The sequence below is a fragment of the Lynx rufus genome, unplaced genomic scaffold, assembly GCF_022079265.1.
Source record: "Lynx rufus isolate CCGP_SWC_20201006 ecotype Redwood Valley unplaced genomic scaffold, mLynRuf1.p SCAF_8, whole genome shotgun sequence".
NCBI classification, from domain to species: Eukaryota; Metazoa; Chordata; class Mammalia; order Carnivora; family Felidae; genus Lynx; species Lynx rufus.
The window spans coordinates 52,367,724-52,381,932 of NW_025814896.1; the positions used below are offsets into that span (position 1 = coordinate 52,367,724).

General features: G+C 40.5%; 1 protein-coding gene across 6 annotated transcripts in view; it reads right to left on the bottom strand.

Moving 5' to 3' along the window:
• The window catches only part of LIMS1 (LIM zinc finger domain containing 1), a 157,129-nt gene that overhangs the window by 70,417 nt on the left and 72,503 nt on the right, over window positions 1–14,209 (bottom strand). Inside the window, exon 2 of one of the 6 annotated variants that reach the window (XM_047069448.1) lies at window positions 8,987–9,041. The exons of the other annotated variants lie outside the window; for them this stretch is intronic. The gene's annotated coding sequence lies outside the window, so the exon portion shown is untranslated. The remainder of the gene's footprint in view (window positions 1–8,986; window positions 9,042–14,209) is intronic. 6 annotated transcript variants of the gene reach the window in all.

A 14,209-nucleotide genomic window follows, 5' to 3' on the forward strand; every position in this document is an offset into this window, starting at 1 on the left:
TTAACATAGAGTGTAATATTACTTTCAAGAAAGCTCAACATTAAATAGGACTTGTTTCTATAGAAAGATATAAATAACAGAGTTTGATTTTTAAAAGAGCTTTAAAAAAAGTAATGCAGCATGCTGACAGGGAAAAAGTGCTTGGCAACTACTAAAGGTTAACGAGACAGGAAACACCTAACTGTGTAGGACGAATCCTGTATTTGATGAGTCTAAGGTTAAAGGATGTGAACAGAAAAAAAAAAGTTCCCAAGCTATATAACAAACAAACTGAAACAGTTCTTGCTCTCTGACTTTTAAAATGGTTGTAATGAGGGGTGCCTGGGTGGCTCAGTTGGTTAACCATCGGACTTCAGTTCAGGTCACGATCTTGCGGTTCGTGAGTTAGAGCCCCACATCCAGCTCTCTGCTATCAGCACAGAGCCTGCTTCTGATCCTTTGTCCCCTACCCCACTCTGGTGCCCCTCCCCCATGTTCATTCGTTCTCGTTTTCCCTCTCCCTCTCTCTCTCCCCCCCCAACCTCTCCCAAAAAATAAATAAGCACTTAAAAAAAATTTATAAAATGGTTGTAATGACAAATAGGAATTTCAGTAAATGAATGCTTAAGGCCTAACGAAATTGTCACAACCAAGTAAAACTAAATTCTGGGGCTGAAGGTAAAGCTTTCTCACATTGTCTCTAGCACCCCTTCGGATGTGCTCTGAGATTTTATTGAGCTGTAAGTAGAACCAGCACTACGATACACGCTGGGAACCCACACAATTTCTGAATAGGAAATTCACAAATGCCACAAAACACACCATTGACCAAGCAGCTCACGGGATAGCCAGATTATCAACTCCTCTCCTCACAATGGTGTTCCTGAACTTCATTCAGCACCAAGGGAAGGAGAACCCACCCCTGGAACACACAACAGGGCGGTGTCAGCAAAAGTGGCCTCATGTCTTCATCTTTTTTTTGTTAACTTTTATACTTTTCCATAGAAACAGAGCTCTCAGTTGTGCCCTCTGTTAACAGCACAGAGGAGGCCTGTGCCAGTGCATTTTCTGTGGGTCTCTATAGAGGGAAATAGTTCATTCTGCACTCCAAACAATCTCTGAGGGCCGATGCGGAATACTCCTCTCTCATACTCCTATACAGCATCACTCACCTGGGATTCTGCCTCTTCTCAGAGGCTTCCAGGCAGCACTCCAGAACTCCCAGAGCTTTCCTCAGCCCCCATGCCCAGTGGTTGTTAAGGAGCAACAGCTCACAAAAGTTGTTAAGGTGAAGCATCTTCTATCCCACTTTCAATACAGTACAGTTGGGCTGTGAACCTGATTACAACTTTTGTTCACTTGTCTCCAAACTGCTAGGTTCTCTTTGAATCTGTACTTTGACTCCTGGCATAATTAGATATCTGTTCCAGCTTAACGTCATCAGAATAGCTGATAATATCTTTTATAAATTTAAGCCCTTTATTGAGATGACTAAATACAAAGTTCTACAGAGCCTCACACAAGGTCCTGTTCTGCCAGGCTAACATCCAACCCAGTGGTTTTTCACCTTTCAGAAGGTCAGGAACCTTTCATGAACCTGACAAAAGTTAATGACTCAGAAAATGCATGTGAACACAAAGTTTTATCATCATTTCAGGGAAACGACAGATTCTTCAGAAGCCAACAGATGGACTTTACCTTGGATCTTCTGATTTGCACTGATCTTCCCCTTCTCTGGAAGGGGAAACCTGCAACACCACAGTGTAGGACTTTGGATCTCATTTGTTCAATAAGTTTTCACTCAGTGCTCTGCACTGGGCTAGGCACTGTTTCAGAAGAGTTCCTTTGTCTCCCCTTAATGTCTCCGAACCAATCTTTCTTCCACTTATCTTACCCTCTTCCAATATATCCTCCAAATTTCAAAGTGCTCTTTAAAATTTTTTTTGTTTCTTTATTTTTGAGAGAGAGAGAGAGAGAGAGAGAAAGAGAGAGCAGGGGAGGGACAGAGAGGAAGACGGAGAATCCCAAGCAGGCTGGATTTCATGAACCATGAGATCACGACCTGAGCTGAAATCAAGTTAGATGCTTAACCAACTGAGCCATCCAGGTGTCCCGTCAAAGTGCTCTTTTAAAATATCATGTACTGGGGCGCCTGGGTGGCGCAGTCGGTTAAGCGTCCGACTTCAGCCAGGTCACGATCTCGCAGTCCGTGAGTTCGAGCCCCGCGTCGGGCTCTGGGCTGATGGCTCAGAGCCTGGAGCCTGTTTCCGATTCTGTGTCTCCCTCTCTCTCTGCCCCTCCCCCATTCATGCTCTGTCTCTCTCTGTCCCAAAAATAAATAAACGTTGAAAAAAAAAAAAAATTTTAAAATATCATGTATTGATCCTGCTGAAAAACTCTTGAATGGCTCACTGCCATGGGGCACCAAGTGAACCCTGCTGAGCCCATGCCCTCCCACACTTGCAATGAATTCCGGGAGGTTCCCAGGACAGGCATCACTTCCTCTCACCTCCTGGCCTTTCCACATGCAGCTTTATAAGACTAGAAGATGGACCAACTCCTAATCATCCCACTACAACTCAGTGCAAGGATCATCACTTATAAGAAGCATTTCTAGACCCTAAGCACCCACAGTTCCCTTTCTGTTGTTCCCAGAGTGCCTTCCCCTGGCAACTGTGCTTCTGTCCTCATAATCACACAGCCTCACAACAGGTTGCTTCTCTACCCACCTCTCCCCTTAGCATAACAGGTCTGTGAGGGTAGTAATGTATCAGATCATTTACAACTGTGTCCACAAGACCAGATACATGGTAGACGTTTGCATTATTTAAATAAGTTCTTTGATTTAGTGGTTCAACCAATTGATTTTGACAGCCTAATCACTTTACAGTGCTACTTGTGAGATTTTGAAACTTTTTTTTTTTGCATTTGACATTCAACATTACCTAAATGAGATTTTTAAAAGGCACACCTATTCTATACTTTTACAAAAATTTACTTTCTTGGTGATACTGTAAAAAGTCAAAAGCTTTTGTAGAGTTGAACAGTACCTCCCACAGTATAAACACTTCCCACTTGGGACTGGAATAAAAAAAAAAAAAATTAGCCTAGATTTTTACCTATGCCTGACATGATCTAGTTTTTCTAAGTTGAAGTATAATTCACATACAGTGTAATACTAGGTTTGGGCGTACATATAATGACTCAACAATTCTATACATTACTCAGTGCTCATCATGATAAGTGTACTCCTATGACATAGTCCAGTTTTTAGTGTACTTGGTCTAAGTACTCCTTCAGGCACAAAAGGGTAAAGAAACCTAGTTAAACATCAAACTTCTAAAACTGATCATTAGTATTACTAAACTGTGAATCTTTCTCCTACACAGAAATAAGACAGCGACAAACCAGATTCCATGGCAGAGTTAAGTGGGCCTCATTAGCAGTAACTTTTGTACTAGCTACTAAGAGCCTGTAAACTGGCTGAGCAGTTGTACATTTCCACGCCATTTATTTCCTTGTGTGACACATAATAAGAGAATAATTTTATGTTTTGCAACTAATTTTGAACTTAATGAAAATGAATCCTTTTTAAAATTTTATCTTATGAATAATCATTTACAGGGGAAAGCAAACTCTCTAGTAAAGTAAGAATATCGTCCTTTCTCACTATGTCTAACACATTCATTTCCTAAATATTTATCAGCCCTGCTATCTCTCTAAATGAGACCTCTCTAGAGTGCTCTGGGCTATCAATATGCAGGAAGGACGCAGTACTGAAAACAGATCTGCTGCTTAAGAGTTCTAACTCTGACATGCCATCATAAGTAGGTTGAAGATGAAATTAACTAGAACAAAGAATATGGGAAGGCAGAATAAACTGCCTAAAAAACCAGGCCAGAGTCAAAAAAAAAAAAAAAATCACCAAAAAAACGATGCCATTCATAAGGAGATGACACCGCAACAAGTCCCCCTGAATTTTTTCCTTAATCAGCTTTTCTGTAACTCAAGCTGGACACACCTGAGTGGACAGCCTGACCTGTCATCAGAGGCTTGTGAGAACTTCACTGCATCATTCCGAGCCAGACACACACTGAAGTTTCTCTCATGACCAACAACATGAGGTCATCTGCAGTACTTTGTTAGACAATTAAAGACTGTTCTCAAAAGATGCTGTCAAAATATGGTGAATTCTATTTCCAAAGGAATTTGAAATAAAATTTCAAGTAACTTATCCCATCCACATTTTGAAAGGGTTAAGTACAGGGTAAGTTGGTGTAAGGGTACAAGAAAGAAACCAGAAATATTCCATGTTTGTCAGCCTTCTTGCTATGCTTGACATATAAGCACACAGGAAGTCATTTCACTATGAAAATCCTCAATTTTTCCATTTAGAAACACAAGAAACCAAATTAGATGATATCACTGGTCTTTCCCCTATATTAAAAGGACTTGATTTTAAGAAAGGACCTGAGTAACATGATGTGCCAATGTCGACTAAGTTCTGACACAGCACACTTTACCCCTAATGACTGCATTAGTGAGAAATTCCATTGCTGAGTAAATTAGGAACACAAGGGTCAGGATTTATACATTAGCTCTTCAAAAAGTATTTCCTGGAGTCCTACCATATGTCAGATCCTCAGTGTAGAGGCAGGAACAGAGGAGAAAGATACTGAGCATCTTTGAACTTTTCTTGATTGTTCTTTCCCTGTGTACTTTCTCTTTGGGTGAAAAGAACTATTCCAAAAGTAAGATCTAATGAGAATATAAAATGCCATGAAAAGGCATACTGATCATCCCAGCCCCAAAACACATCTGCTGCAAAACCAGAGAATCCTCCTCAACAGAGTCCTGAGACCATAGGGAAGGAATAAGGAAGTACGTGTCTGCAGGAGGACTGCACTTTTCCTCCGGAGCATAAATTATCTTTTTTTAATTTTTTTTTAACGTTTATTTATTTTTGAGACAGAGAGAGACAAAGCATGAACGGGGGAGGGTCACGGAGAGGGAGACACAGAATCTGAAACAGGCTCCAGGCTCTGAGCTGTCAGCCCAGAGCCTGACGTGGGGCTCGAACTCACAGACCGCGAGATCATGACCTGAGCCGAAGTCGGCCACTTAACCGACTGAGCCACCCAGTTGAGCATAAATTATAATGTTGGTACCCCATTTGATGTACTAAACATGTTTTTGGAAAACTGAGTGTAAGATTAAACTTTTTTAACAGAATAATTTTTAATTCTCTAAGGAAACTTGTTTTAAAAAGAAATCCTACTGGTAATATTTCAACAAAGGGAGCTTTTCTGAAAATAAAAATTTTCACACATTCAACCTAAGACATATGTTTTAATATAACTTTTTATAACATTGTTATAAATATTGTTTCTACTCTTTCTACTTGTCCACCTTATACCTCGATATGTGCTGAGCCTGTTTCTAAACTAAACTCTCATTTTAAAAAATCCAATAGGTGAAGTACTTGTGTGTGAGAGGAGGGAAGAAACAGTTATTTCCACATTCCAAGAGAGTCAGTCACGAGCCAGGAATTTTGATCTTCTGAGAACCTGGAAGAAGAAATACAGTTCTGCTCCCTGCCCTGGAATTCAAGAGGTGTGTCATAAAAAATAAACCACAATACCTGCCTTACCCCAGTATAGGATTCATTACAACAGTTAGCACTGTCAACACATCAACTTTTATATCAAAACTGTTTTCACCAAGTTCTCAAAATACTTCCAGGTTCTGTATAAATTCTAATCTCAAAGGCAACATAAAAAAATTTGTGTCGCCTCATTTCTAATGTCAGTGTCATCTCTTCACTTACTGTTATTTTTTTCTCCCTAGCTCAGATAAAAGTTCAATACCATGACAAAAAAAGAATTTAAAATTTTAAGAAAGCTCTAAAGGCATAATTATTTCAATAAGGACAATATTTCCTGCATAGTTTTACCATTTGAGAGTGACTGATGACAATTATTTGATACAAAAAGGTATTCACGATATAGTACTTTGTGAAAACAGAGTTGAGGACACTGCCCACTGCTTCCATTTTACATGAAAGACCACAAATGTATACACCATGTATGTATGCACATCCACACATCTACAAACACCAGAGAGTCTGGAAGAGTATATACCTTCCAAAATATCTCTGGTTGGCAGTATTTGAAAAGATTCAAAATTATTTTTTCTTGTGGACTGTCTATATCTTCTAAGTTTTCTACAACAGAAAAATATAGTTCTATTTAATAAGGAACCAAAATTTTTTTTTTATTAAAAAAAATTTTTTTTCAATGTTTTTATTTATTTTTGGGACAGAGAGAGACAGAGCATGAACGGGGGAGGTGCAGAGAGAGAGGGAGACACAGAATCGGAAACAGGCTCCAGGCTCCGAGCCATCAGCCCTGAGCCTGACGCGGGGCTCGAACTCACGGACCGCGAGATCGTGACCTGGCTGAAGTCGGACGCTGAACCGACTGCGCCACCCAGGCGCCCCAATAAGGAACCAAAATTTAAAATGCTTGAGGTAACGAACAGAAAAATTAAATTAAGATCCATTATCCCATCTTCCAAAGGGATTTCTAATCAAATCAGGAAGAAAGGACACCTCAGAAACCCTCAATATATATAATGAAATATGGATGCATCCTCTAGAGTGGGTCGGGTTTGAGTGGGAACAGCAGTACAGAAGAGGATTTGGGGAGAGGTAAGTGGACGGCACTCCAGGTGGAGGAAACATCAGTGCAATGTGATTGAGAGATATGTCAAGAGGAAAGTGAGACTGACAGAGCAGTGGATCTTCTAAGCCAGGACCACAGCTTTCAAGGTAGCACAAAAAAAAAAGGAAAGCCATGTACAGAGGATCTCATTGCCCAAGTGTAAGATGAGGGTCCAGCTGAGACTGTTCATGGGAATGAGAAGGGGACAGGCACAGACAACATTACATCAGGACTGATGGGCAGGGCTCAGCAAAAGGGCACAGAAGAGTGTGCTGTGACCGCCCCAAGGCAATCATTGCACACTGAGAGAGCCCCAAACATGTGGCAAGCCCTGCTCTAAGACCAGGGACCCACTGTCCTTGTGGGGCTTGCAGTCTACTGCTGGTACTAGTACTAATCATACAATCACACAAATACAGATTTAAAAACGTGTCAAATGATAGAATAGGGTACCATGAGAATGCTTACAGCAAGGAGTGGGGAGGGATGGCAGGGAAACATTTTCTGAAATGGAAACATTACCCCCAAAAGCTGGGATCTGATACCCCGCAAACCCAAAAGGTATGAAGTCACTAAAGGCAAGAGGGCCCAAGGTGTGAGGAGCATTTGTGGAAACAGGGTCAGTTGATAGAGACCCAGGGCCAGGAGGAAAGGAAATCCCACCTTGTGGCTAAAGGGAAGTGCTGGCAGGTGAGGTGAGAGACAGGCAGTGGCATGGCATCTTTTAACCTAAGAGTGAAGGGAAGCCACCATACTGTTAAACAAGGGCCCAACAGGATCAAATCTGTTCCACAAAGATTGCTGTCACAGTGGCATGTGGGGAGGGTGGATTTTAAGGAGCAAGTGGGGACAATCATGGAGGCAGTGCAGGGAAGAGATAACAGCCTGAGCTATAGTGGTATGAGAGGAATTTAGGAGGTAATGGAGAGGCCGGGGTAGGAGAGGCAGTAAGCACTGACACCGTTAACATCTCCCCGTATTCTGTTTGTGACAAAGCAATAACACTGACCTGGGGAAATACAGCAAGAGCTGTACTTCATGTTCCTTTAATCTTGTTCACAGAGAGGCAGGCATTTTTAACCTACTTTGAATCTGATAAATAGTTTTTAGAGAGTGTTTACAAAAGAAAAAGCTGGGACACAAAAATGTTCACCTCACAAAGTTCAAAGTCTCCCAACTCTCTAATATGGTTGATCATTACTAACAATAGAGGGGTCTAAGTGCCTACCAAGCACCCTGTACTTACTATCTAGTTTAATGTTCATCTCAGTCCTATGAGGTGTGTATCACTCTTCCCGTTTTGCAGATGAAGTTACGAAGTGTTAAAACAGTTAAATGTCTTTTCAAAATTGTATTTTCTTTCTTTCTTTCTTTTTTTTTTTTTTTTAAATTTTTTTTTTCAACGTTTATTTATTTTTGGGACAGAGAGAGACAGAGCATGAACGGGCGAGGGGCAGAGAGAGAGGGAGACACAGAATCGGAAACAGGCTCCAGGCTCTGAGCCATCAGCCCAGAGCCCGACGCGGGGCTCGAACTCACGGACTGCGAGATCGTGACCTGGCTGAAGTCGGACGCTTAACCGACTGCGCCACCCAGGCGCCCCTCTCTCTTTCTTCCTTTCTTTCTTTCTTTCTTTCTTTCTTTCTTTCTTTCTTTCTTTCTTTCTTTTCTTCTTCTCCTTCTCCTTCTCCTTCTTCTCTTTTTTTTTAGAGACAGAGAGTGTGAGCCGGGGAGAGGGGCAGAAGGAGAGAGAGACAGAGAGAGAGAGAATCCACGCTCAGTGTAGAGCCCCTTGTGGGGCTCGATCCCATGACACTGGGACCATGACCTGAACCAAAATCAAGAGTCAGATGCTCAAATGACTGAGTCACTTAGCACCCCAGTAGTTAAATGTCTTGACCAAACAACATAACCAATAAGGCAGATAATGTGGATCCCAACCCAAGTTTACCTGACTCAAATGTTCCTGTTTTAGCCAATGACTACACTGTCTCTGGGCCCCCAAATGCTCTCCTCACAGATCATCAAAAGGTCACTCTGAACTAGAACTGCCTTTCAATACTAATAAATCTAACCCAGGAAGCTTCTGGAAAGCTCAGGACCCTGACAGGCACAGGTGCCCTGAGGAAAAGTCCCAGACTATAAACACAGACTAGAGACAGCTGGCCCACACTTTCCATCCCCGGAAATGAAAAGTAGTCTAGTTATGCTCTAGATGAATACTGTGAATGGGGAGTCTGAGGATTTGGAAGGAGACCTATAGTGCACTCCTGTACAATACTCACTAATACACATCTTCCTCCTCAGCTAATTTTCTCCCACCAGTCCGGAAGTAAAGGCCTGTGAAAGAAAGGAGTCAAATTGGTAGTCTTAAATTTAACTGAACTCCTGGATTCCTTTGAGTTCTGCAGGTTGAAATTACCAATGCTTCCTTGCAGAGTACATGTGATGACTCAATGTTTCCATGAGTTCTGGAAAAAAAAAGGCAAAACTTCTAATGAATACAGGTTTCCTCTAACAGAGCAAGTCTGCTGAAACCATGTAGACTGTTACATGGCAACAAGGGAGGCTCTGGAAGCAACTGAGACAACACAGCGATGTTAGGAGGGTGTGGGTGCAGGAAGAGGCACTGAGAATATGACCAAGCCCATTTTAATTCCTTTGAGAGCACTTCATGCCATAAACAAATGTTAGTGTTTAAGCCATACACACCACCTGCTTCTGGTACCTTATAAAGGAGGCTATTTCAAAACACAAACCAATCACTACATGAGAATAATAAAGAAAAAAAAGTATGCAGTTTTATTCCCCAATCCTGATATTAAGAAATCCCTGTAAAGCCATATTTGGTCTCCACATACTAGAGAAATATGTTCTACTGAACAAAAATTCTTAAGATAGAGGTGAAATACCTAAAACTTACTGAGATCCATATCACACAAAGCAAAGGAACTCATCTCTTAGCAAACTCATCTCTCCCCTACCATGGGACCCAGCTTCTTCCCTGACATTCACTATGATTTAGGAAATAATACCTCTGTTAAGAGCTATATTTACTGAGTGCTTACTATAAGCCAGGCATGTTCTGCAAGCATTTATCAAATTTATATTCTGCAGTGATACAATAAAGTAAATAATACTATTATTTCCATTTTAATTTTTTTTTTCAACGTTTATTTATTTTTGGGACAGAGAGAGACAGAGCATGAACGGGGGAGGGGCAGAGAGAGAGGGAGACACAGAATCGGAAACAGGCTCCAGGCTCTGAGCCATCAGCCCAGAGCCCGACGCGGGGCTCGAACTCACAGACTGCGAGATCGTGACCTGGCTGAAGTCGGACGATTAACCGACTGCGCCACCCAGGCGCCCCTATTATTCCCATTTTAAAGATGCTGAAACTGTGGTAGCAGTGCATGTAATCTGTCCAAGATCATACAGTTTTTATGTGATTAAGAATTTGAAACCTTACGCTTGGTTTTAAATCATGCTTTTAACCATTACAGTGTGCTGCCCCCTAGCCAGAAAATGGCTATTCTTCTCAACAGTAGAAGAGAGCTTACGATCAGAAATTACTTTAAAATTCAACCCAGGCTAATAAACACAAGGTAGTATCCCGGACAGGATGCTGAAATAGACAAAAAGACACTATGAAGGTGATGAAAGATCTTAACAAGAGAGGAAACTGGGTGAGAGGTATAGACTGAATGCTCTATCTTTGCAACTTTCCCATAAATCTAACATTATTCTAAAAATAAAAGTTTATTTAAAAAATTCAAAATGATAATTCAACATGACAAGAGAGCTAGTATCTCCAAAAAAGTAATTACAAGAAAGAAAAATGGGGAAGGGGTTTTCCTCCAAATTAAAAGAAATTTAAGAGACATAACAATCAAATGTATTAATAAGTATGGCCTTTGTTTAGATCCTGGTTCAAACAAACCAACTATAAAAGAATATTCTTAGGATAGGTGGTAAAATTTGACCAGGGACTGGGTATTGGTTGATACCAAAGATTTATCACTCACTCAGTTAGATGTGATAATAGCACATGTTTATGTAAGAAAATGACCAGATTATCAGAGACTAATTCTGAAGTGTATCGAGATCAACTGACCTAATGTCTGGGATTTGCTTTTAAATACTTAAGTAAATTAAGAGAGAGAAAAGACCCCAATAGCCAAAGCAATCTTGAGAAAGGAGAACAAAGCTGATCTCAAACTACATTACAAAGCTACAGTAATCAAAACAGTATGGTATTGGCATAAAAACAGACACATAGTTCAATGGAACAGAATAGAGAGCCCAGAAATAAACCCATGAATTTATGGTCAGTTAATTTATGACAAAGGATCCAAGAACATACAACGAGGACAGGAAAGTCTCCTCAGTAAATGGTGCTGAGAAAACTGAACAGTTACATGCAAAGAATGGCACTAGACCACTCCCTTATACCACACACACACACACACACACACACACACACACACACACAAAACTAACTCAAATGGTTTAAAGACTGAAACATAAGACCTAAAACCATAAAACTCCTAGAAGTAAACATAGGTAGTAAGCTCCCTCACATCATCTTTGCAATGATTTTTTTAAAATAAAGTTTAATGTGTATTTATTTTTGAGAGAGAGACACACACATAGCATGAGAAGGTCGGGCAGAGACAGAGGGAGACACAGAATCTGAAGCAGGCTTCAGGCTCTGAGCTGTCAGCACAGAGCCTCATGCAGGGCCTGAACTCATGAACTGTGAGACCGTGACCTGAGCTGAAGTGGGACACTTACCCGACTGAGCCACCCTGGTGCCCCATGCAATGATTTTTAAAATTTGAAACCAAAAGTCAAAGGCATGGGAAGCAAAAATAAACAAGTGGTATTACATCAAACTAAAAAGCTTCTGCACAGCAAAGAAAACCATCAACAAAATGAAAGGGCAACCTACCAAATGGGAGAAAATATTGGAAATCATACATCTCATGAGGTTTAATATCCAAAACATAAGAACTCACACAAGTCAACAGCAAATAAAACAATCTGATTTAAAAATAGGGGAAGGGGTGGCAGTGCACCTGGGTGGCTCAGTTGGTTAAGAATCTGATTTCGGCTCAGGTCATGATCTCATAGTTTGTGGGTTCAAGCCCTGCATTGGGCTCTGTGCTGACAGCTCAGAGCCTGGAGCCTGCTTTGGATTCTGTGTCTCCCTCTCACTCTCTCAGCACCTTCCTTGCTGGTGCTCTGTCTCTCAAAACTAAACAAATATTAAAAAAAAATTTAAAAAAAAAATAGAAGATCTAGACATTTTTCCAAAGAAGACATACAGACGGTCCTACAGTGCTCCACATCACTCATCATCAGAGAAATGCAAATCAAAACCACAGTGAAATACTGTATTACATCAGTTAGAATGGCTAGCTACTAACAAAAAGACAAGAAATAAGGAGTGCTCACAAAGGTATGGAGAAAAGGGAACACCCTTGTGCACTGTTGGTGGGAATGTAAATTGGCGTAGCTACTGTGGAAAACAGTATGGATGTTCCTCAAAAACTTAAAGACAGAACTACCATATGATCCAGCAACTGCACTTCTGGGTACTTATCTGAAAGAAACACAAACACTAACGTTAGAAGATATCTGCAACCCCATGTTCCTTGTGGCATTATTTACAAAAGCCAAGACATGGAACCAACCTAAGTGTTCACTAATGGAAGAATATAGAAAATGCAATTTATATACATATATTCATGTATACACACATACACACACACACACACACACACACACACACACTGTGATTAAGCCACAAAAAAGAATGAAGTCTTGCTATTTGCAACAACATGGAAGGACCATGAGGGCATTATGCTAAGTGGAGTAAGTCAGACAGGGAAAGGCAAGTATCTTATGATCTCACTTATATGTGAAATCTAAAACAAACAAACAAACAAACAAACAACACAGAGAAAAAAGAACTCCGAGATACAAAGAACAGATTGGTGGTTGCCAGATGTGGGAATTGGGGAGTAGGCAAAATTGGTGAAGGTGGTCAAAATGTACAAACTTCCAGTTATAACATAAATCATGGAAGGGACATGGGTGACTCAGTGGGTTAAGGGTCCGACTTCGGCTCAGGTCATGATCTCGCCACTCTGGAGTTTGAACCCCATGTCAGGCTCTGTGCTGACAGCTCAAGAGACTGGAGTCTGCTTCGGATTCTGTGTCTCCCTCTCTCTCTCTGACCCTCCCATGCTCGTGCTCTGTCTCTCTCCCTCTCTCAAAAATAAAATAAATATTAAAAAAAATTTTTTAAATAAAAAAACCACAAGGATGTAACATACACATTGTGACTGTAGTTAATAATACTGCACTGCATATTTGAAAGTTGCTAAGAATAGATCTTAACGTCCTCGTTACAAGGAAAATTTTTGTAACTATCTTAATGGATATTTAGACTTACTGTAGTAATCATTTCACAGTATATAAGTATCAAATCATTTTGTTGTATACCTGAAACTATGTCAATTATATTTCCATTAAAAAAGAGACAAAAACAAGATATATGAAGCAAACATGGTAATACAGTAACTAAGGCAGAGTAATGAGTACATGGAGGTTCATTTCTTCCATTTTTATATTAGAAAATTTTCATACTAAAATTATTTTAACTTAAAACAAAATTCAACCAATGGGGATGAAAACAAGCATAACTACCTTGAAGTCATAACATAATACCCTGACAGCAGTATAAAAACAGCCCCCACATGCACAGGGAGAGAGGAGAAAATAATATTCTAGGTAGAGAAGAAAGAAATAGAACAAAAGCACAGAATGGTGGTAAATTGACCCAGAGAACAGCAGATAGCCTCATTTTGTGAAAAGAGTATGAGTAGAGAAGTAGAAGATAAGGCATCAAGACAGGGCCATATTTTGAAGATCTGTCAATGCCAAGCTAGGAAATATTATGAAACGTGTGATAAAGGGTCACAAATGGTTTGGATTCAGGATGGAGAAGGTTATAGGCCTGGATAGATCCATCTGTGAAAGACCAGCTAGGCAGCAAGATGTGCCATGTGAGGAGGGAAAGAGAAGACTCGAGAATGGAGGTGGAGCCTTCATGACTTGTGAGGTGAAAAGGTTGGTGAGAAAAAACAAAACAAACAAGAGTATATACACCGAAACAGGAAATTCTTTTGCAAACACCTAGCCAGACAATGCCCCAAACAAGGCCACTTCAAACCCTCAGCACTCTCAAATCATCCGTCCACCCTCCTTTCCCATCACTCTTGTGGATAACCTTGCTTACCTTAGAGAAAACAGAAGTCATCTGAAAGAAGCCACCTCGACTGTCTACAAGCCCTCGTTTTCACTATACTCCCCCCTTCTTACAGGATGACTTCCATTTCAACAGAATTTAATAAATGGCACAAAATAACACTGATTCTACATTATTGTCATCTTGTTGTGGTGCTAATGACAATAATGCTTATGGTGTTAATGCTCTACAT